This window comes from Micromys minutus (genome assembly GCF_963924665.1).
Source record: "Micromys minutus genome assembly, chromosome: 10".
Lineage (NCBI taxonomy): Eukaryota > Metazoa > Chordata > Mammalia > Rodentia > Muridae > Micromys > Micromys minutus.
The window spans coordinates 42,527,001-42,550,664 of record NC_137979.1 but is presented as its reverse complement, the minus strand read 5'-3'; the positions used below and the strand labels follow the sequence as shown (position 1 = coordinate 42,550,664).

At 46.9% G+C, this 23,664-nt stretch overlaps 1 pseudogene across 1 annotated transcript; it reads left to right on the top strand.

Annotated features, from left to right (window-relative positions):
* Positions 1 to 8,697: 8,697 nt before the first annotated feature.
* LOC308425207 (large ribosomal subunit protein eL34-like) lies at positions 8,698 to 22,060 on the top strand (annotated as a pseudogene). Its single transcript has 3 exons — positions 8,698 to 8,719; positions 11,126 to 11,264; positions 21,685 to 22,060. The product of its transcript is annotated as a large ribosomal subunit protein eL34-like (transcript).
* The last annotated feature ends 1,604 nt before the right edge of the window (positions 22,061 to 23,664 follow it).

Below are 23,664 nucleotides of genomic sequence, written 5' to 3'. Positions count from 1 at the left end.
CTCCAGCTAGAAACTGTGAGCCCCAGACCCCTTCATGCTCCCTGATACCTTCCCCTTGCATCCTGTGTAATCATTTCTTGGGTCCTCCCAAAACCTACACATAAAACATACATGATGACTATTAAAATAGCAAGGAAAAAAAGAAAAAAGAAAAATGGTACCAAAAGACTTTTTTTTTTTTTTTTTCTGGAAATGACCATGTTTTGTGAGTTGCGATTAAATGTATAAATCAGGGTTCCTTCTCTGAGTCCCTATCCTTTACAATTTCCATTTTTCTAGAAGTTCTTACAACTTCATGCTTGTAGTCAAGAAGTGTGTGGGGGAGGGGGAGGATGGGAGAGGGAAAGTAGAAACCTACCAGGCCGGAAGCAGGCCAGCTGTGAACTGGACCAGATGTCAGAAGCGAAACTGACCACAGGGGAGCCAGAGGCTTGCTAGGAGGGCTGGGTCATGACCCCACAGCTCCCAGCCACCCACATGGCCTGTAAGACACAGAAGCAAACTCATACACAAGATCACACAGGATCTGGGTCCAGATGGCCTAGCAGGAGACTTAGCTAGCTTGGCCAGGAGTCAGGCAGGCCACTCCCTTGAGACTCTGAAGATCCTAACCAGAGCTCTTGCCTCTCTGGCTCGGGAGTGTGCTCCAGGCTAGGACTCCTGGCTCCTGGGAGGCTGGTGAGGCAGGTGGTCAGAACTGATTCTCTTACTTACTGGTCCATCATCCAGGTCTGCTAGTGGGAGTGGTTTGTGGTCACCTTGGAGGGCAGGGCAAGACGAGGATTTGCTCTTCTAGGAAGAACAGCAAGCAAACCACTAGCCTTCTTGGCCAAGAGAGCCGGGCCAGTGGGGCCCAGCCAAGAGTCAGACATCAGGGAGACAGGAGCCTTCTTGTCTCTCACCCCCACTGATGGGGTGGACAAGGAGGATGACATTGTGGTGGGGAGGAGAAACTCCAAGGAGAGAGGAGGAATAATCTTGGCTCTAGGAAAGTAGCGGAGACAGTCCCTGTCAGTTGGAGAAAATGGGCTCAGTCTTGGGGGCCCATCTTCCTACTATGGACCTACTCTGTATAGTAGAAATAGATTCCTACTGTGAAGATGGAAGTATATCTTCCTGATGGAGTAAATACCATCTTCACCTTAAAGGTAGAAGATCCAGATTCTGTCTGGTGGGAATAAACACGGTCCCCTCTCTAGTGGCTGCAGTCTTCAGCTGCAGCAGGCAGCCCTAGCTGGTATATAACGTGTAAGCAGTGAGGCTAGTCAAGCCCAACCAGCCCCAGAAAGGTCAGGGAAGGGACATGGAAGCTGGCCCTTAGGGGTGCATGAGGTAGCAGGCCCAGAAGGAGAGAGAACAGAGCCCAGCCTGGAGAAAGACTGAAGTCTGGAGTCCAGAAAAGGAAAGGAGAAAGCAAGGAGGGGGAGAAGGGTAGGGAGGGCCAGACAAGGGCCTAGGCTCCCGTGGAGTCTGCTCAAGTGGTCTGGACTATATTCTTAGGACTTTGAGGGCTATGGAAGATTCAAAACCCTCCCCATCCCTTCCCTACACTGTGGGAAAAGGCTTGGTGGGCCTCTGTCCTTTCCCACCCCTCCTGTCTCCACCTCAGGAGTTAAATTTCTACACTCAATGTCCTCATGCCTACTGTGGTCCTGTGGGGCTGTGTGAGGCCCCTCCCAAGTCCCCACTAGATTCAATAGTGACCTTACTCTCTGTGTGCTTCCAAAACAGCCTCGGGATTTGGAAAACTTTGTAATATCCTTTAGCCACAGGGCCTCTGTGTGTGGTGTTCTACCTAGAATATTCTTTACCAAGTTACCTCAGTCCTAATGAGTCCTTAGGGAAGCCTGACAGGTTGCCTGGGGACAAATTAGCACCCTGCCTCGTGTGTGTGTGTGTGTGTGTGTGTGTGTGTGTGTGTGTGTGTGTGTGTGTGTGTATGTGTGTTGTTTGTTTGATTGTTTGTTTAGTCTGTTTAGTTTCTAACAGGGTTTCCAGTCTAGTCTGAATGGCCATATACAATCAAGAGTAGCCTTAAATTTCTGATCCTCCTGCCTCCATACCCCAAGTGTTGGAATTACAGGGGTGTGCCACCATACCCAGCTCCAAACCAAGTTTCTTGATTCCAGCTTCAGAAAGCCCTTCGGCCCCCTCTTTTTCTGTACACTACTTAAGCCCTCTGCAGCTAGGCACCCATCTGAGTGGTTCTTCCATTACGGTGAGTTCCAGGAACCCAGAGGCAGGCTCTGGCCTTGTTCACTGTTTCAAGCTCAGCACTTTACCTAAGACAGAGCTGACATACTGTGCGTCCCCTATGCCCAATACTCACTAAACACAAGTGACACACGTGAACTTGGAAGCTTTTCAGTGGGTACCTTACACAAACAGAAGAAACAGTTGGCCCAACCAATGGAGTAGCCCAGCAGATATTAATTACATCATCTCAACCTGTGGTCCCTATTTAAAACTGCTAATGAAATATTTATAATAGTTTTTGTCTCACTAAGTATCTCAATCCTGTTTTGTTGTTGCTGTTTCTCTCTTTTTTTTCTTTTCTTTCTTTCTTTCTTTTTTTTTTTTCTTTTTTTTTTTTTTTTAAAGACAGGGTTTCTCTCTCTGTAGTCCTGGCTGTCTTGGAGCTTGCTATGTAGACAAGGCTGACCCTGGTTTAGTCACAGGGATCTTCCTGACTCTGCCTCCCCAATGTGCTCCACCACACCCATCTCCCATGTGTCTTTCTTCTACATCTCATTTTAGATCAGCCACATGTCAAATGACAAATGATGACAAATGACCAGTGGCTGCTGCACTCGGTCACTGCAACACAGGGCTCAGCGGTAGAGATTTGGACCTTCAAACAGGAACTCACTCCAAGTCCTGGGGCGGGGAGGGGTGCGGGGGAGAGTATCAGAGGACAAACGAAAACCATTTAGCTTCTGTCTGGGTCCTCTGCATCCTTGGGCCTAGTCTGCAGTCTTCACTTCCTGCCTGCCTGCCTTCTGACACACCCAAGCCATCTCTCTTCTGAACTCAGACCCAGACTCTGCCAGCTTCATGCTGTCTCATTTCATCTTTAAACGCCCAGCAGCCCCACCCCTTCTCCTTGTGCCCCATTCCCCTCAGTCAGCCAACGGGTAACACGAGACAGGACCTGAAACATGTCTAAGGCTTCTACATCCAGCAGAGAGAACCATGGGGGACCCTGGACCTGTGGTAGAGCTCCGGGGGAAGAAGGGGCTGGACCAGAGCTGGGGTCAACAGAAGACATTTTCTGTGATCATGCAGCTGAGGGTCTGCTGGCCATATGGCTAGAAGAAGCAGCTCCTCTGGTAATACAAAGCAGACCTGCTTCAGCTTTGTGGCAGCTGCTGGGCAGAAGGCTGGTCCGCAGGGCTCCAGGAGACAGAAGAGCAGGGGCAAGGAGGACTCTTTCTTTAGCCTCCTATCCCTTCTGGTTTCCTACCCCAGCCTTCCCATCCTCCCACTGACCCTTCCTAGCCACACCAGACACCTGCCTGCTACCCCGTCCGGTCTATGCCCAGGCTCATTCAAAGTGAGCGCACTCGCCCTGCAGTGCTCCCGTACACTGCCCCAATCAGGCCCTTGTCAAAGGTTCCAAAGGGAGTGTGAAAACTCCCAGGCCCAGGAAATAATCCCCACTTCCCAGCATGCTCCATCTAGGCATCAGCCTTTTCCAGCCCTATAAGGCATCCAGGAGCTGAGGCCAGGAACATTTCCCACAGGCACCATCACAGAAGAACACACTGGAACATTCTAGTTCTCATCTCTCATCCCTCCCAGGGCACTCAGTGGTGCCCCCTTCAGACCACATTCGGGCTGGGGTTACTCACTTAGGAGGAAAAAACAAAGCTAAGAATGTCCTCCCCTACCACATCACCTAGTGACTCAGAATATAAAGGTCCCTTAGGGTCATCCAGCAGGAACCTGATGCCCCACCTAAAAACTTTTGACTTGGGGTACAATGTCCACCCCAGAAACCTAGCCCTACCCCGGGGCAAAGGCTTTTATAGGCAGCCCAGATGGTTCTCATTCTACTCCCCCAGACCTTGGATGCCGGCACTGTGCACAGCATGTGCGGGCCAAGGGCACAGGGCAACTCAGGTGCCATTCATCATTGCTAGAGCAGAGGTCCATGCCATGACCTCTTCGGGGTCCCCCGACAGTGCCCAGAAGCCAGCCTCATGCTCCCTCTCAACATAGTAGCCAGGAGCATTTGCATTGCAACAGGAAGCAAACCCAACCAACCCAGTGAGGCAATTTATACCATCATCAGAAAAGGCCAGGAATGGACATCCCCAGGACCCAGTTTCTCCATCTCTACTTCCTGTTCCCCTTCCTCAGGTAGCCTTCAGCCTTTGTGCTGTCAAGAAAGTTTCAAGGCCTTGTGATCAAAGTCTAGAGGTAGAGAGTGCTTTGTTCCTAATGTCCAACCAAAGTCCCCAGGGGTCTTTGGTTTGATTGACCCATCCCTGTGACCCATGGAGGTGATCACAGATGGGCTAAGGTGAAGATTGGTTGCTCCGTCCCTGGAGCAGAGATGTCATCTCACCTGAAGCAAGTGACTGACAGTATATGTGTGCAGCAGGGTTGGGAAGAGGAGCAAGACTGCTGAGAGTCTCTGGAAAGGTCAAATGCAGCCTCACCCAGCCTCAACACTTGCTCCACCCACTATCCATCACCAGATAGCCCCAGTGTGAATTTCTAGAAGGAACTGTCAAGGACTACAGAGACGGTCTGAGATCTAAGAACACTTGTGACTATTGCAAGGACCCAAGTTCAGTTCCTAGCGTCTACATCCAGTAGCTTACAATTAACTATAACTTTAGCTCCAGGGAATCAGATGCTCTCTGCTGGCCTTCCTGAGTACCTGCACACATATGCCTACACACACACACACACACACACACACACAGTCACTGGGGAAAATGTAGGTATTGCGCTGCAGGAGCATCCAGCAGGCATTATTAGGGCTCTGAGAAACCCCAAGAAGGTCCCATCAGAATAGCACTTGAATTGAGCCTTGTACTGGCTGGTTTTGTGTGTCAACTTGACACAAGCTGGAATTATCACAGAGAAAAAAGCCTTCCTTAAGGAAATGCCTCTTTGAGGCCCAGCTGTAAGGCATTTTCTCAACTGGTGATCAAGGGGGGAGGGCCCATTGTGGGAGTTGCCATCCCTGGGCTGGTAGTCTTGGGTTCTATAAAAAAGCAGGCTGAGCAAGCCAGGGGAAGCAAGCCAGTAAGTAACATCCCTCCATGGCCTCTGCGTCAGCTCCTGCTTCCTGACCTGCTTGAGTTCCAGTCCTGACTTCCTCTGGTGATGAACAGCAATATGGAAGTATAAGCTGAATAAATCCTTCCCTCCCCAACTTGCTTCTTGGTCATGATGTTTGTGCAGAAATTCAAACCCTGACTAAGAAAATCCCCAAAGTCTGGATAGAGTGTAGATTGTGAAGAGCGGGAGCTGGAGAGAGAATTTGAAGATCAGAAACAGCTGAAGCAAAGGCAGGGCGAACGGAGTGGGAGGTTAACTTGGATTCCCAGAAATATTCGTGAGAACAAGGGGAGGAACAGGGCCAGTGTTACTTGGTGACAGTTGAAGGAATTTGGACTGAATGAGGAGCTACTGAGGTCGTCTGGGACAGAGGAAAGAGACTGGTTAATCTCTACAGGAGACCTAAGTGGGAAGGAAGGAAGAAAAACAATCTAGGCAGCATTACCAGAAGAGTTAAGTGTCAGGGAGATGGCTCAGCAGTAAGGTGCCAGCCTCGAATAACTGAGCTTGATCCCTGGGACCTACATAGTAGCAGAAACTGATCCTTATAAGTTGTCTTCTGACGTACACTCATATATCATGGCAGTGCATGCTTGTATGTGTACACACGTACAGACGCATAAATAAAAGAATGTACTACAAATTTAACCAGGCAGAGTGGTGCTGATGCAGAGGCCATGGAGAGATGCTACTACTATCCCAGTGCTTGGGAAGCAGAGACAGATGGATCTCTGTGAGTTCAAGGCCAGCCTGATCTACATAGTGAGTTTCAAATCAGCTAGAGCTATATAATAAGACTCTGTCTCAAACAAACACAAGAAAACAAAACAAAAGCAAAAGAAAACAAAAAACAAAACCAAAACATAATGACTAAAAAAAAAAAAAATCAAGCAAACAGAATTGAAGAAGAAAAAGAAGGAATGTGACCAGGAATATAACTGCCTAGCATGCATAAGTCCCAGTGTTCAATCTCCAGTACTGACAGGGGACATTGGGTAAGATGAGATAAAGTAAAAACCAGGCAGAGGATAGTGGCAATTTCTATAAGCCAGTACTCAGGTTAGTGCAAGATGACCCAGCGCCAGCTTAGGCTACAAGTGTGACCCTGTCTCAAAAGAAACAAACGGGAAAGCAGCCAGCCTTGGTCTCAGTGCAGTTAAGACACTCTGCAAGGCAGAGGGGAGTCAGCAGGATGAGACCAGGTTCCATCCTGGGCCACTGAGTGGCTGACAGCTGCTCACAGACATAGGACAGTTGGGAGGTAGAACAGGCTTTCGGGGAAGCCCGAGATCCCTGCCCTGGAGTGAGGATCAGATGAATTTGTGAAATGTCAGGGAATTTCCAGCCTTCAAAAGGAAGAATACCTTTGTGTCATCTGACAGCTACGGAGTGAGATCCGGGTGGGAACAAGTCCATTATGTCGAGGGCATTAGGCCCTGTGCTCTGGGACAGTACTAGGAAATCCGGGAATGTTACACTGAAGGAACCTGATGCCTGTTTTCCCCCTGAAATGCTGTAGATGACAAGTAACCTGGTGCCCCTGTGCTGTCTGTAGAGCCAGGATTCACCAGAGTTACCCTTTCTCATGGACGAGGTCACAAGTACTCTGCAAAAGGCATGTCCTTTGAGTTGCAGTGTGGTCATGTCTTGAGTTTTGCTGTGATAATTGTCACAAGACAACTTGTTCCCAAAGTTGTATAGTGCTCAAATATGTCAAAAATAAACTGCTCGGGTCAGATTCTAGGTGTTTGGACCCATTCCAGCTAATTAAGTGATGCTGAACTCAGTTTTTATTTTCTTGCCTCATGTGGATCATTCCTCTGCTGAATATAGAATTTGCAGGGACCCCCTCCCCCGACACACACACACTCTGGTCACCTGCTTAGGTGACCAGAGTGAAGGGACGAGGCAGAAGGTCCGGAGGCCTTGACCAGAGACTTAAGAGGTCTACATCTGAGTTGAGGCATGCTAAGAAAGCAGCAAGGTTCTAGAAGGAGGTAGCAGGGATCTCCAGGGCAGGGAACCTAAATGGGCAAGGCACTGGGTTGGCCTTGTCAAGGGCGCAAGAGACAGGTGGCTGTGTTCAGAGGAGAGTATGGAGCCTAAGACAGGAGACAACCCTGAGCAAGTCACCCAGAGGCTGTGCTGAGAATCGAAGAAGAAAGGTTCTTCCCAAGAAGAACAGGAAGCTTTCTTTGTGTGAGGAACAAGGCAAAGTGGGGTCCCCGTGGTCTGGAGCCTTAAGCTCTATGTCTGGGTAACCTTAAACTCCTCATTGATCACACAGCTGGAAGAAGGGGCTGTCTGAAGTCTTCAGGAGCCCACTCTTGCTGCTTCAATATCCGGCCGGCAAGAGCCAGTGACTCCCTCTCTAGGAGTTCTAGGACTAGTCAAAAAGAAGGCAGATGTTGTCTGTGTTAGTGAGATTGGATTCTGTCTCAGGAGCCACAGCCTAGATTTTCTGTCTAAACGCTGCCTCCTTGAGACTTGGAGAAGCAGGTACCAGGCTCTGTGAGCCAATGAAATGCTCAGAGCAGTGTGTGTGTGTGTGTGTGTGTGTGTGTGTGTGTGTGTGTGTGTGTGCATGGGCATGTGCGTGTGCGTGTTAAGGATGGTTATGGGGTGGTATGTGTAACTGCCTAGAAGCCAACGCACAGTGCAGGAGGCCAAAATCACAGGAGGTTCACAGAAAAACCACCTCAGCAGTTTAGAGCACCCAGTTCCCTCCTAGGGCAACACATGGGTTGGGCACATGCCACATGTCTGTCAGGTTGTCACATGCCTCTCCAGAGAGACTGCCAGAAGCCCTGAAGCTGGGTAAGCCCAGAACAGTGACTCAGGTAAGGGTGGGGGTGTGGACAGAGATGCCCATCCAGGCCAGATTGTAGTTAGTGTTTCTCCTGTCCAGGTCGCCTGATTAGCCCAGGACAGAGAGGGTAGTGGGGAAATCTGTTTGGCTTACTGCTACTGAGGATGTCCCAGGCAGACCCAACAAGGAATCAGTGCCTATTCACTAAGTCTTCCATTAACAAGGCCATTGCATGGAGACATAGGGGCAGCCACACTAGGCTGGGTGGGTCTAGTCCCAAGTTAGGTCTGGAAACCCCAAGGGACAAAACTGCCTGTCAGGGACCCCTGGAAACACTACTTGGTGATATCAGATGACATTGGTCCTGCACATTAAAGCTTACAAGGCATGGTCACAATCACTGTCCTTTCCATATAATCAGCTTGTTGGGTCTTCACGAGAAGCCTGGTTTTATAGACAAGAGCATGGAAAACCAGGGATTTGCCCATGTGAGAGCCCCACCTGCCCCACAGAGCCTTACACTGAGTTGGACCCATCCCAGGTGGGATACGCTGCCAACGAGGCTGAAATGGGAGGTGGAGGTGCCCCGTGTGATGGAGATAAAGGCCCCAGGGGGTGAGGCTGGAGTGAGAACTGTAATTCCGGGGTTAAAATGGAGACTGAAGATAAATTAACCTGACTTGTGGTGGGATCCCCTTCCAGCATCTCTTGTCCCCTCCAAAGAATGGCAGGGACAGCAGGAGCCTGGAGGGGAAGGAGAAAGAGGATCCCAGTCCAGAGCTTGCCCTCTGGACAGTAATGTCACTGCCACAGCCACCTCCTCTCTTTTCCCAGACCCTCACCCCAGCCGCAGCAGGCTGGGTCTGCTGGGAACCTGGCACAGAGCCATGGGGCAGTCCTGAGGAGTAGGGCCAGAAGATAGGATCCTGCTGGACATTTGTTCCCGCACTGGGCACCTTGCCTGGACCGATCCATCCATCTTTGGCTGCCTCATCACCATGCGGATCCACAGAGAATCCCAAGGATCTGAGACTTTTCAGAGAAGTCGATCTGTCCCTCCCCCCCGCCCCCAGCCTCTTAGACTGACTTTTGGTTTTGTGTATATGAATGTTTTGCTCGAATGTGCACCGTGCGCTTGGCTCGGGCTCTCAGAGGCCAGAGAGGGGAGGGAGCCAGAGCCTCCTGGAACTGGAGTTGGTTGTGAGCCACCATGTGGGTGTTAGGCACTTCACTCAGATCCCCTGTCAGATTAGCACAAGTGCTCTTAACCACAGAGCCATCTCTCCAACTTTGTAGCCCAGGCTGGCTTCTAACTCCTAATGATTCTTCTCCCCCAACTCCCAAATTCTGGGATTATAGTCATGATCCATCCTGCCTGGCTAGAAATCCTGCCTTGCAAATACACTGCCACCCTCCCTTGGTCTCTGCTGGATCCCGCCAGGTAGCTCCACAATGTTCTAAATAGATGTCTCCAGGCTTGTCTGTTTTTCCTGGTTATTTCCATCCCCTCCCTTGGGTTACAAGAGAAAACTGAGCTTTAGAGCCGTACACTCCTGGACTCACCACTTACTAGTTCTGGGGTCTTGGGGAAACTGGTCCCAAATCCTATCTGAGCTCTTATTCCCTAAGCTGTAAAATGGGGATAATTAGTTACTAACTGGGCAATTTGCTGCGCTACTTAAATGTTAATACTGCATGAGGCTGGATCTAGCACAAGCCTGCTAAATTATATTTATGAATATAATTATGTCAAATTATCCCTGAGTCACCGTCTCTCCAATTCTGGTATTAGAGGTCACCCTTCCCCCTCCCTGCCGCCAGGAACCGCACCCTGACCTTCCAGCCTGGCTCCCATCCTGTCCCCCTTATGCCTGTCAGGCAGCCTGACTGGATCAGTTGCACCCCTTCCACTCCCTCAGCCCGCCCCTCTCCAGAGCACCCTGCACTTCCCTGCATGGGGGCCTTAACTGCAACCTGCTGCCCACAGGGGGCGGGGAGTGGAGGGTGGGGCTTCTCTAAGTTACCTGTCACCAGCTGCATCCTTCTGCCTCTCTACCCAGGTCTCAATGTCACATTGCCTCAGAACACCTCAGTCCTTTGCATGTAATTTTGAGACCTTGATTTATATATTTAAAAACATTATAAGCTGAGGCTGGAGAGATGGCTCAGTGGATAAGAGCATGTACTACTCGCCTAGAGGACCTAAGTTTGAGTCCCAGCAGCCACGTCAGGGAGCTCACGGCTGCCTGTAACTCTAGTTCCAGGCCAGAGCTTCTGTGGGCACTGAACACTCCTGTGCACGTATTTACAGATAATTTCAAATAATACAAAAATACAAACAAAAGCTTGGTGTTAGTGGCACATGCCTTTAGACCCAGTACTCAGGAAGCAGAAGCAGGTAGATCTCTGTGTGTTTGAGGATAGCCTGGTCTACAGAGTGAGTTCCAAGACAGCCAGGGCTACATACTGAGACACAGTCTCAAAGTACATACATACATACATACATACATCTTTTTAAAAAAATTATAAACTGGGCTGGAGAGATGACTCAGCTGTTAAGACCTCTGACTGCTCTTCCAGAAGTCCTGAGTTCAATTCCCAGCAACCACATGGTGGCTCACAACCATCTATAATGGGATCTGATGCCCTCTTCTGGTGTGTCTGAAGATTAAACATAAAATAAATAAATCTTTAAAAAATTATACACCAACTCATCTCCGAGACCCTTTTCACAGCCACTACTCACCCCCAGCCTCAGCACTCTGGGTGAGCGCTCGGAATCCTGGGATTGCTGTGAGGCTCTCTTCCACCAATAGGGAGCACAGCCTGTTCCCACCCACCTACTTGATCAACTATTCTACTCACAGCCAAAAGGACCACATTGCCTTTCAAGGAGGACCCAGACCCCAACTGTGAGACAGATAAAGGAGGAGAGCAGAGAGAAACACTGTAACTGGGCCAGCCCCTTGACTTAATCCAGCTTGACATGTTTGGCAGAAGTTACTCCTGATTGTCCCTCAGGCTCCAGCAAGGCCAGCAGTTTGCTCCTTCCCCCATTCTTGGCTGACACCAAGAAGGAGGAGAAGCCACCCACAGGCTTCACTTTCTTAAGCAAATGCAGCCTGGGCCTCCCAGGCAGGAGCTGGGAGAAGGGTGTAAGGTAGGGGAGGTGAGAGAAAGAGAGACCCTGGCTGCTGAGCTAGGTCTCACATGTCTGTCTGTTGGGTGGCTTTTCCCACAAGCGTCCCTCAACCCCTTCAGGTCTCACCTGGACCACGGGTTCCTTGAGAACAGATGGACTCTTACTAATTGGCCTGTGCTGATGAACACAGTTTGTACAGTCACCCCAAATGTAAACAAGGAAACTGAGGCTCAAAGAAGCTTCTCCCCAAATCACTCAATGGCTGTGCAACATCGGTGGGGCCACCTTTGAGATCTCGGGTCTCCAAGTGCAGTCAGCTTTCTATAGCTGTGGTTTCTGCAGGCACACAGTCAACAAATAACGGATTGAAAGCTCACAACAAAAAAGTGTGAGCCAGCAGAGTACCTCAGTAAGTGAACATATGTATGGACTTAGGTCCAATCCCTGTAACCTACATTTAATGAACAACAAACTAGAAACCTGGATTCTTCGTGGTTTGCATCTATAATCCTAGCATGCCTACTGCAAGGGTGAAGGGGGAGAATCCTCTGGAAACTCACATGAGGGCAGGGTAGCAGATTCTGCCTCAAAACAAGAGAGACCCTGCCTCAAAAACAAAAGGAGAGAACCAACTTCTGGCAGTTGTCCTGTGACCTCCACACTCACAAAGTATCATGGGTGTTCACATACACACACACACACACACACACACACACACACACGCATGCATGCACACACACACTCGAGCATGTACATAAACATGCACACTAAATAACTCTTGAAAATTTGCATCTGTATTAAAGTACGGAATTTCTTGTCGTTCCCCCAAGCAACACATTATAGCAACCATTCACACACTGTTTCGTTGGTTACTCCAATGAATCAGGTGTTATAGTCCTCTGAAGAGGATTTAAAGTATGCAGGGTGAGTAGAGGCAAACACTTTATCTTTCTATTGAAAAACTGATAACACCAGCAGGGGTGGGGTCAGGGAGTTATTTCCAAAGGGACCCTGGAATCAATCCCCTCTGGACACCAAAGGACCTCAGTACTCTGGATTCTTTTCACAATCCCCATAAGGGAAGCAGAAGGGTCTCAGAGGCTGTGAATTAGATTTCCAGAGCTGGGATGCTCTCAGAAGCAAGCAGGCTGTTCTCTCTCAATTTGAACACCCTGTTTGGCAATCTCAGTCACCAAGCCTCCCTTGTTTTAATGCAGAAGCCTGCATCTCCCTGGTCCTACAGAAATGCCCAGGTGCAGTGGCAGATACACAGTCTGGAGGGGTCACACTTCCAGTTCAGGTTCTACCCCTTTGTACACCGATGTCTGCATCGATATAAAGTTCTGCAGGTCCTTTTCGCCAGCGTCTGAAGCCTCCTGTTTACAGCTTTACTTGGGGGCTACTTTAAGGTCTACCCCTCGCCAAGTTGATGGAAAAGACATACATTTTGTCTCTGATCAACTTCCATCCCTGGTGGGGAGGGTCACACGAGAGAAGACTGACAGAAGGTTGTGGATTTAGTTCGGGGGGGGGGGGAAGGTTGGAGGACAGATGGAAGGAGATGTATTTGGGCCACAGGATGGAGGGGAGAGGGCCTGGACTGTGGGGTGGGGTGTGTCGGGTGATTGTGGAATTGGGGAACTGGGTAGAGAGGCCTGAGGGAGAAGGGAGGTTTGCGTGGGTGTGGGGATGGAGGCTGTGTGCCAGGAGTAGAGAGAGCCAGGGTCTGGGGTGGGGGTGCAGACCCTGGCGCTGAAACTCCAGATTCTGGACCCAGCTAAAGCAGAGAAACCTTAGCTGTGGGCCCTCCCCACTCCCAAATCCCCTGGTGCTAAAAAGCCCACGACATTTACGACTTCAGGAGGGTAAAGAGCCTGAGAAAAGAATCGCAGACCATATGGATTTGTTTCCTAGGTTTTTTGTTTTTTTTAAAAAAATACGTCTAATTAGGCCGGGGAAATCTATCGGCCTCTGCCTGTCTCAAGGTCCCTGGATTCAATTATGATACAGCCTCTCTCTCAATGGCGCTGTGTTGTGCCCCCTCCACGAGTGGAGGTCAGAGAATGGTGACCCTAGTGGGATTCAGGATAGGAACTAGTAGGAGACCAGGTCTCTTTATTCTTTCTGATGAACACGTGGTTAAAACCCTTCAGGTCCCTGGCTTCTGGCTCCAGGCAAGCTGATGTCTTGGGACCGGGACCTCCTTGGACTCCCCTCCTCTCTCTGCCAAGAAAAACTTTTCAGAAGGAAATCGAACTGTTGACCAAGTCAAAAGATGGAGTTAAGGTGTTTTTAGACCCCTGCCCCGTTCTTAAAGCAGTTCGGTAAATTTTCTATAATAAATCAAAGCGGCCCGCGGAAAAGTCCTTGCCCTTCATTTGTGCAGAATTCCCCTATGAAGACTCCCTCCCCCATCTATAAACGCCTTTCACCCTATAAACACCTCTGAGCCTGCCCCTCGCAAGCTTATGTCCCCTTACCCTTCTGGCCCGACAAACCTCAGATTCCAAGAAAAATGGAGGTGTCCCTCCTTTGTCCCTGGTGTCCATAGTCCACGGTGCCCCATGACCTTTCTCCTTGTACAGCCCAGTTGTGGCTCCTAAGCCCCAACTTCTCAGCCTCCCTGTGACCCCAGTGGGCTTGGGGATAAGGGTGCATCTTCTTTGCCCGTAACTAGAAGTCAGGAGCTTGGGGGAATCCTTTATCTCCCTTCTCCAGCAACTGTGCCATTACCTAAGCAACCCTCCCATCCCCCCACCCCCACCCCACACACACACCAGTCGCCAGCTCCCAAAGCCTACTTTCTCCCAGACCTGTTTTCCTTTTGGCTTGTAGATGCTGCCTTATGTGCGCATGCCCAGCTTGCCTGGCGAAGCCACACTCCAAGTGAATCACCCTTCTCAAAAACAAACCACAAGTTCCTCCCTCTGAGCTCAGGCTTTTTATTTTTAATAATCTTTGTTTTCAAGAGCTGGAGAGATGGCTCAGAGGTTAAGAGCCACTGGATGTTCTTCCAGAGGTTCTGAATTCAGTTCCCAGCAACCACATGGCGTCTCACAACCATCTGTAATGGAATCCTGCCCTCTTCTGGTGTGTCTAAAAAGAGCAACAGTGTACTCACATTCATAAATCTTAAAAGAAATACTAATCATTGTTTTTGTTTTGGAAACGTTTTAGGGTCTCGGGAAACCTAGGCAGGAAGCACAAAGAGTTTCCATGAACTGTCTCCTGAAGATAATTTCCTTCACAGCCAGCATCTTTTACACTTGACCACAATCCACAAACTTAGAGGGTTATGTCTAGAGCACCCTGTTGCTTGCCAGATGAGACACGCAACAAATCAGAAAAACAATTACACCACACCAATGGGCTTGTTGAAAGTTCTTGCAGGACCATGGGTGATTCCAACATCCCAAACTCCATCCAACTTCATCCCTGGAGCTCACTGCTCAACCTCCAGGCAGCTCCAGGGAAGAGTCTCTGCTTTCTCAGCCACTGCTTCCAGTCTATATATCCCGGAGAGGCAGAGCCTCCTGAGTCCTAACTTTCTGAGCATCCCTTCAGAAGGAAGTGTTTCAGTTCCAAGGAAATAGCGACAGCTGAAATCCACACTGTATACAGGAGTGCTCTCTGGGCAGGTGTATGATCTATGGGTTTTGACAAATGAATGATGAATTGTAACCATCATGGGAGTACTAAAAAAAAAAAAAAAAAATTGTGTTCCACTCACCATCTCTATCACGCTCCCTTTTTTCCTTCCCTTCCCTCCCCAGCAACTTGTAATACCGTTTTGTTTGTTTGTTTGTTTGTGTTTTTCCCCCACATCCATAGTTTTGTCTTTTCCAGAACATCACATAGTTGAAATCCCACCGCTCCTGGCTTGCCTTCTGTCTTTTGTTAATAAGAGTTTTCGTTGGTCTAATAGGTCATTTCTTTCTTTTTTTTTCTTTTGCAATGAATATTATGTCTTTGTGTGGATGTGTCATAATTTATATGCTGAAGTACATTTTGTCCCTGTGAAAGTCGAAAAGACAGAAGGAAAGAGAAAGGGGATGGGGGTTAGAGAGCTGGCTCAGCAGTTAAGAGCACTGGAGGCTCTTCCAGAGGTCCTGAATTCAACTCCCAGTAACCTCATGGTAGCTCACTGCCATCTGTAATGAGGTTTGATGCCTTCTTCTGGTGTGTCTGAAGACAGCTACAGTGTGCTCACACACATTAAATAAATAAATAAATAAATAAATAAATAAATAAATAGAGGGTGAGGTAGAGGAGGGAAGGAAAAGCAGAGGTGAGAGAGGGTATTCTTGCTTATTTAATTCCAGTAAGATGATGTCCCAGTTTGTTTTTCTTTGTTGTTTCATTTTGTTTTGTCAATGTGACACAAGTCAGTTATCTGGGAAGAGAAACCTCAACTGAAAAAAAAAAAAAAAGCTTCCATAACTTTTTAAGAATGTGAGGCATTTTCTTGACTAATGATTGATAGGGGAGGTCCCACGTGGGCACAGTGAGGAGCACCCTTCATGGCCTCTGATTCAGTTCCTGCCTCCAGGTTCCTGCCCTGCTTGAGTTCCTGGCCTGCCTCCCTAAGTGATGACACAGACCCTTTCTCCACCGGTTGCTTTCTGTCATGGTGTTTTATCACTGCAATAGAAAGTCTAAGACAGAGGGCTCTGAGTTTCTCACTTGTAAGCGTAATGTTAACTGTAGGTTTTTGTAGGTATTCCTTATAACGTTTTTTGGAGAAACATTTAAAAATTATAAATTTGTAGTGTGTGGGTGTGTTGAATCCAAACACTTGATCATGGTACATAAATATTCTACCATAGAGCTACATCCTCAATTCAAATATTATATTTTGTCAAACGATTTTCCACATTTATTGAGATAATCATGTGATTGACTTTATTTTTCTTTTATCCTTTGGGAATAATAAGTTGCATCAGTTGATTTTCAAATCAGGAACTTTGTGTCCCTGGGATTAATCCACTAGAATGTGGTGTATAATTCTTCTCGTACATTGTTGGGTTCAATTTCTTAAATTTGCATATTAGTTCATCAGTGATGTTGATCAGCCCAGTGTGGTAGTGTACACTTTTAATCCCAACACTTGGGATGCAGAGGCAGATGGGTCTCTATGAGGGCAAGGCCAGCCTGGTCTACAAAGTAAGTTCCAAGAGGTCCTGAGCTACATAGTGATACTCTGTGTAATAATAAGAAGAAGAAGAGGAGGAGGAGGAGGAGGAGGAGGAGGAGGAGGAGGAGGAGGAGGAGGAGGAGGAGGAAGAAGAAGAAGAAGAAGAAGAAGAAGAAGAAGAAGATGAAGAAGAAGAAGAAGAAGAAGAAGAAGAAGAAGAAGAAGAAGAAGAAGAAGAAGAAGAAGAAGAAGAAGAAGATAAGGAGAAGAAAGAGAAGCAGGAGGAAGAGGAGGAGAAAAAGAAGGAGAATCTGTCTTCCCTATTTCTGGATACATTGTAGAGATCTAATCTAATTTCTTTATTAAATATTTGATGGAATTTCACCAGTAAAACCATTTGGCTTGGTGCTTTATGTTTGGAAAGTTATTCTTTGTTAATTCAGCTACTTTAATAGATACAGGCCTGTATATATTTTCTATCAATGTTCTCAATATCTAACACTGTCACTCTCCCAGGCTTAAGTTTTTGCTATCATCAACCCACCTCTTTCCAAATCAAATGACACCTATCTTGGTTCCAGTTCCCCCCTGCAAAAGTAACCAGGTTTGAGGCAACTGAAAAGGTTTTTGCATCCCTCCCACTCACTTCAACAGAACTCAGAAGCTTTCTGATCTCAGTTTCCCCATCCATAAAAGGACAAGGGTTTATTGTCATAGTTACATTGTAACCACAGCACACTGCTCAGCTTTGTAGCAAACAATACTCACGTGATCAAATCCTGCAGTGTATTTATCATTAAAATATGTATCTATTTATTTATGTATGTACCTAAGTATATATATGTGCACATTTGTGTATTGCCCACAGGTGCCAGAAGAGAGCTTTGGATTCCTGGAACGGGAGGTACAGGTAGTTGTGAGCTGTCCAACTTGGATGCTAGGAACTAAATCTGGGTTTCCTGCAAGAACAGTAAGTACTCTTAACCAGTGAGCCATTTCTCCAGCCCCCTGACTGGATCAACTTTGGAACGAATCACAGAAAGCAAATGTTAGTGGCTTAGTGTCAAAAATATAGTTCCCAGAGGCCAGGAGGTCAGAAAAAAGGAATGTCAGAGCAGTCAGTGACTATCTCTGCAGCAAAGAGTCGGGAGCCACCATCACAGCTGAGCCTGGTGACACAGGTCTGCAATTCTAGGTACTGGGAAGCTGAGGCTGGAGAATCACAAATGCAGAGTCTGTCTGGGGTACCTAGAAAATTCAAGGACAGTCTGGGCAACTTTGTGAGATCTCGTTTCAAGATTAAAAATTAAAAACAGAGCTCAGTTTTAGAGTACTTGCCTGGCCTGCACAAAGCAAAATATACAAAAAAAAAAAAAAACATAGCATCCATGGCTGGCTAAGCAGGAAGTGGAGGCTTTTGTGTGAGACTTGATATTACAGGTAGAGCTATGAGCATTCGAGTTCAGTCTCTGTGTGGACAGGTACGTTTTCTTTTCTTTTGGAAAAGCACTTAGGAATGGAATGGTTGAGTCATAGGTTAGCTATATGCGTAGCTTGAAAGAAATCGTCCTCCAGGATAGCTGTACCATCTTATGACCCTCCCCTCCCCCACTGTGGATGAGAGAGTCCCAGCTTCTCCAAACCCTTGCTAACACTTAAGAGTCTCTATTTTAGCCATTGATGCTGGTGCACATACTGTGGTGTCATGGCACAATTTAATGTACATTTCCCCATTGTTAACACTGTTAAATATCTTTAAACCATTTGCCATCTGCCTATCATCTTTAGCAAAACATTGACTCAGATCTTTGGCTTGTTTATGTTTTCAGCGCAAAGGATTAAACTCTGAGTCCCGAGCATGTTAGGCAACTATTCCAAGCCTGGGCTACAACTCCAGCAGATTTTTGCCTGTTTTTTATTTAATTGTTTTCTTCTTTAAAAGAATATTGTTTTTCTGAGCCAGGCATCGAGATGCATGTCTATAATGTTAGCACTTGGGAGGCTGAGGCAGGAGTCAAGGTTATTCTTAGCTGCATAAGGAATTTCAAACCTGCCTGGGCTATGTGAGGCCTTATCTCAAAAGAAAAGAAAAGAAAAGAAAAGAAAGAAGCCCTATTTTCCCATCAGAATCTTTACTTTCCCCTCTATCTTTGTTAGGATATGATTGACAAAATAGTATGTGTTTACAAAGTAACACCTGCAGAGGCAGGTGGATGTCTGTGAGTTCAAGGCCAACCTGGTCTACAGAGCAAGTTCCAGGACAGCCAGGGCTACACAGAGAAACCCTGTCTAGAAAAACAAACAATTATAAAATTACTAAATTGAGTAACTCACTCATAGAACCTTTCTTCTTAGTTGCTGAATCTTTAGAGGTTTCCATATATTTATGGATATACGTTCTATATGTGTGTAGTATTGCTGTCTATAGTCTATAGCTTCTTTGTTATTTTTAATTTCACTTTTAAAAATTCTTAGTTTTTGAAACAGGGTCTCTTGTAAGTAGTTTTTAATTCTTCAAAATGTTATTATTTTATTTAAATGTACTGCTGTTTTGCCTGCATGCGTGTCTGTGTGAGGGTGTCAGATCCCCTGGAACTGGAGTCACAGACGGTTGTGAGCTGCCATGTGGGTGCTGGAAGTTGAACCCAGATCACCTAGAAGAGCAGCCAGTGCTCTTAAATGCTGAGCCATCTCTCCAGCCCTGTATTTGTTTTATTTTGTGTGTATTTTTTGTGTTTTGCCTGAATTTCTGTATTCATGTGGACCACATGCATGTGATGCCCTCAGAGGCTAGAAGTGTCAGGAGGCTGGAGAGCTGGCTCAGTGGTTAAGAGCACTGGCTGCTCTTCCAGAGGTCTTGAGTTCAATTCCCAACAACCACATGGTGGCTCACAACCATCTGTATTAAAACCAGATGCCCTCTTCTGGCGTGTCTGGAGACAGCTACAGTGTACTTATATATAATAAGTAAATAAATCTTAAAAAAAAAAAAAAAAGAAAGGAAAAGAAAGGAAGGAAGGAAGAAAGAAAGAAGGAAAGAAAGTGTCAGGTCTCCTATAACTGCATTTACAGACAGCTAGAAAGGAGTCACCAGGTGGGTGCTGGGAATTGAACCTGAGCTCTCTTGTTCTTAACAACTGAGCTACTTCCTAAACCCTAGGACGTATGGTTAGTTGAATCTCCAGATGTGAACTCCTTCATACAAACAGCAGGCTGTACAGAATGCATTTGGAAGTTTACACTAGATATGTCCTCTCTCCATCTTTTTTCTTTGTTTTATTTCATTTTAGTGTTTTGAAATCTTTCTAGGTAACACAGGCTGACTTGAAGCTCACAACGTAAGCTAGGCTAGCCTTAACATTGTCATCCTCTGGCATCTACCTTTTGAATGCTGGGGTCAAAGGTGAGCACCACCATGTCTGGTCAATCATTTGTTTACATCACCGTGGATTCGTAGATATTTTATTTTATATTATGGGATATAATTTATCATACTGCTTGAATTTTCTGTGAGGGTCTCTAACATCTCAGACCATTCTTTGAACATAGTATGTAACCAAGGACGACCTGAATCTGGTCCTCCTGTCTCTATTTCCTGAGTCTGGCATGTGCCATTACATATAATTTATATAGTGGTGGGAATCAAAGCTTCATGTAGATGAGCAGTCAGTCTATGAGCAGCATTCCCACCCCAACATTACTTAGTTTAGTTGCTTCATTTTTTTCATGATTGGACCAGAGTGTGGTGGTGCATGCCTATAATACCAACCCTTGATAGCAAGAGTTTGGAGGATCACAACTGTGAAGCTAGCCTGAGCTACAGAGTGAGATCCTGTCTCAAAAAAAAAAAAAAAAAAAAAAAAAAAAAAAAAAAAATGAGAGGAACAAAAGTAAGCATCCATAATTATCCACGAGAGACGTCTTTAGAAGCTCCTTCAGTTAGCGTCTGTGCCCTCTCAGCATCACTCTGGGGCTTTGGTTTGTCTGATCCAAGCACGTGCTGACCTCTGGCACTTACAGAAATTCCAGGATCATCTTGTGTTACCTGCTAAAGTCCTAAGTCAGCCATTTCGCTAAGGGCTCCAGGTTCCTTTTGCTGAATTTATTATTAGAAACCAGGACATGGGTATAAAGTACATTCATATCTAACAGGACGTGATGGCTCCTAGGCCTTAGCTGACAGAGCAAGAAAGTGCGTGAGTGCATGCTAGTGCATGCAATGTAGGGATGTATGTGGTAAGTCTGTGTGTAATCTGCATCTAATCTGTCAATCATTCCATCCCTCCTTCCTCCCACCTCACAGAAAGAAACCTGGCTCCTGCCGCTTGTCAATCCCTTGCTTAACTATTTAGCTTCAGTATGTGTCTGGGGTGTATGAGAATATCAGCCCACAGCCAATGACTTCAGCTAAAGCGTAGCACTTATGCACTAGCTCCAGCCTTTATCTCAGAGACTCTCTCATTTCCCAAGGCACATGGCGTCTTTCCTCGCTCCCTCTTCAGGGAGAGCAGCTCATATATGTGATGGTTTGACTACCCCATCACATTCTGGTTCTCCCTTGTGATCTCCCGACTTCTTTCGCTTAGAATTTCCCATTCTGATTTCCCCTGTGTCTTTTTATCACTGAATAATATTTGCTGGATGGGTGTACGTGGTTTGTTTATTCATTCGCCTCCAGAAACATCTTGGTTGCTCCCAGGTGTTGACAGCAAGCTATAAAGTTGCTAAAAAACACATGCATTGAGGACACAAGTTTGCAAATCAAATGAGTAGATGCTTGGTATGATTTTTAGGTCTTTGCAATAACTTTTCCTGGAGAGACACCCATACATCCCACACTGGGCACCACCATCAACAAACCCTACAGTTTCACCCAGGGCTAGGTTGGTGAACCGGGGAGTTGGTCTTATTTTCTGTGATGGTTTGAATAGTTGTGGTGTCTGTAGACTTCTGTGTTTGCATGCTTGGCACACGGGCACTATTAGGAGGTGTGGCCTTGTTGGAAGTGTGTCACTGTGGAGGCAGGGCTTTGAGATATGCCTGCTCATGCTACACCCAATAAAGCAGTCTGTATCTTCTGCCTTCAGATGAAGATGTAGAACTCTGAGCTCCTTCTCCAACACTGTGTCTGCGTGCACACCATCAGGTTTCCTGCCATAGGAATAATAGAGTAAACCATTGAAACTGTTTGAAGCCAGCTCCGACTGAATGTTTTCCCTTATGAGTTGCCACAATCATAGTGTCTCTTCACAGCAACAAAACAACAACAACAACATAAAACCGACATCCTTTTCCTCTTCCAAGACGGTGCTTAGAGGCACTCAGAATAATCCAGCATCTGACATACCATCATAGGCTTTCCTACAATACAGCCTTTAACTAAATAAGGCTGTGTCAAACCCCTGGCAACAGGATTGTTTACCTTTACACCAAGAAGGTTGGGAAAGCATCCAAATCCACATGTGGTGTGTGCCCAGACAAATTTCGAGGGGTTTGTGCTGTGAGACCCAAAGTCCTTACAAGATTGTCTAAGACAAAGAAGCACGTCAACAGGGCCTATGGAGGTTCCATGTGTGCCAAGTGTGTCTGTGACAGGATCAAGTGGGCTTTCCTGATTGAAGAGCAGAAAATCGTTGTGAAAGTGTTGAAGGCACAAGCACAGAGTCAGAAAGCAAAATAAATATGCAGCTTTTTTAAGTAATAAAAAATCAAGACTTAAAAAAAAACCCAACAACAAAAACAAAACAAAACAAAACAAAAAACTAAGAGACATTCAGAAGCATGATTAAAGAGTTGCTATGGGAACATGGGTGATTAAAACACCCATGTCACCAAATGCTCCACATCTGCAGAGATGGAGTCCCTCCTTAGTTAGCCCACTGTCTCTTACACGTTAGCATCTGTCTTAGTTAGGGTTTATTGCTGTGAACAGACACCATGACCGATGCAAGTCTTATAAAGACAACATTTAATTGAGTCTGGCTTACAGGTTCAGAGGTTTAGTCTATTATCATCAAGACAAGAGCATGGCAGCATCCAGGCAGGCATGGTGCAGGAGGAGCTAAGAGTTCTACATCTTCATCCAAAGGAAACTGGGAACAGACTGAGCATCCTCAGGTAGCTAGAAGGAGTGTCTCCAAGCCCACCCCCAGAGTGACACACTTCCTCCAACAAGGCCACTTCTACTAATGCCACTCCCTGGGTCAAGCATATGCAAAACATAACAGCATTTTCCAGGACCATGTGAAGGCAGAGTTACACATAGCTGGTGGGGGAGAAGGGGTGCTTAGGTGGAAGGGAGTGGCTAGGACCTCTGGTGAGGGTCTAATGACCTCCCAACAGCCCCTTCTGAGAGGGAACATCCACAGGCCTGACCTTTCTCAGTAATCATGGATCCTTGAATTAAGATGGTGATAATGGGGGACTGGAGAGACCGCTCGGCGGTTAAGAGCACCGTCTGTTCTTCCAGAGGACTCGGGTTCAATTCCCAGCACCTACATGACAGCTCACAACTGTCTGTAACTCCAGTTCTAGAGGATTGGGCACCCTCCCTCAGACATTCATGCAGGTAAAACACCAATGCACAGAAAAAGAAACCTTTGTAACAAGTTGATATTAATGGCTGCTGAGCTCAGAAGGAAACGCCCTCCAACAGTACCGTGTGTTACATTTGTGTATCCCCACATCTTCCAACATACTTTCACCACTTTATATTCCTATCGGTGGTGAATGAGTGTCCCCTTGCCCTGCATCCTTGATGGCACTTGATTTGATCGCTGCTTTCTGTTTTGGCCATTCGGATAGACTTGTAGCGGTATCTCGTTTGTTTCAATGTCCAGGTCTCAGGCATACACCTCGGAGTGCTTCTCATGGTGATTTACCATCTCTACCGTCTTTTGGGTGTCCTATTCAGATATTTTGCTGTGTTTTTTTCTGCCTTTGTGCAGGTATGCGTGTTTGCGTGTGCAAGGGGCTGGGAATACCACCCTAAGCCGAAGCTACAAACCTAGGATGGTCCATTCTGCTCCTGCCTTAGATCCCATAGTTGATTGAAACCTTTGTCGGCTCACCAGGCGTTTCCCTTTGGACCACAGAAAAAGGAAGACAGCAGAAGGCACTCTGAAGAGGGAAGGACCGGTACAAGGTGTAGAGATGGGGCTGAGGGGTGTGAGTGGGGAAATGAAAGAGAAGTCCTCAGGGGAGGGACCATGGCCAGAGAGGAGAGGAGTTGGCAGCGAAGGGAAGAGCTGAGGAGTGGAAACCAAGGAGTTCCTCCAGAACACA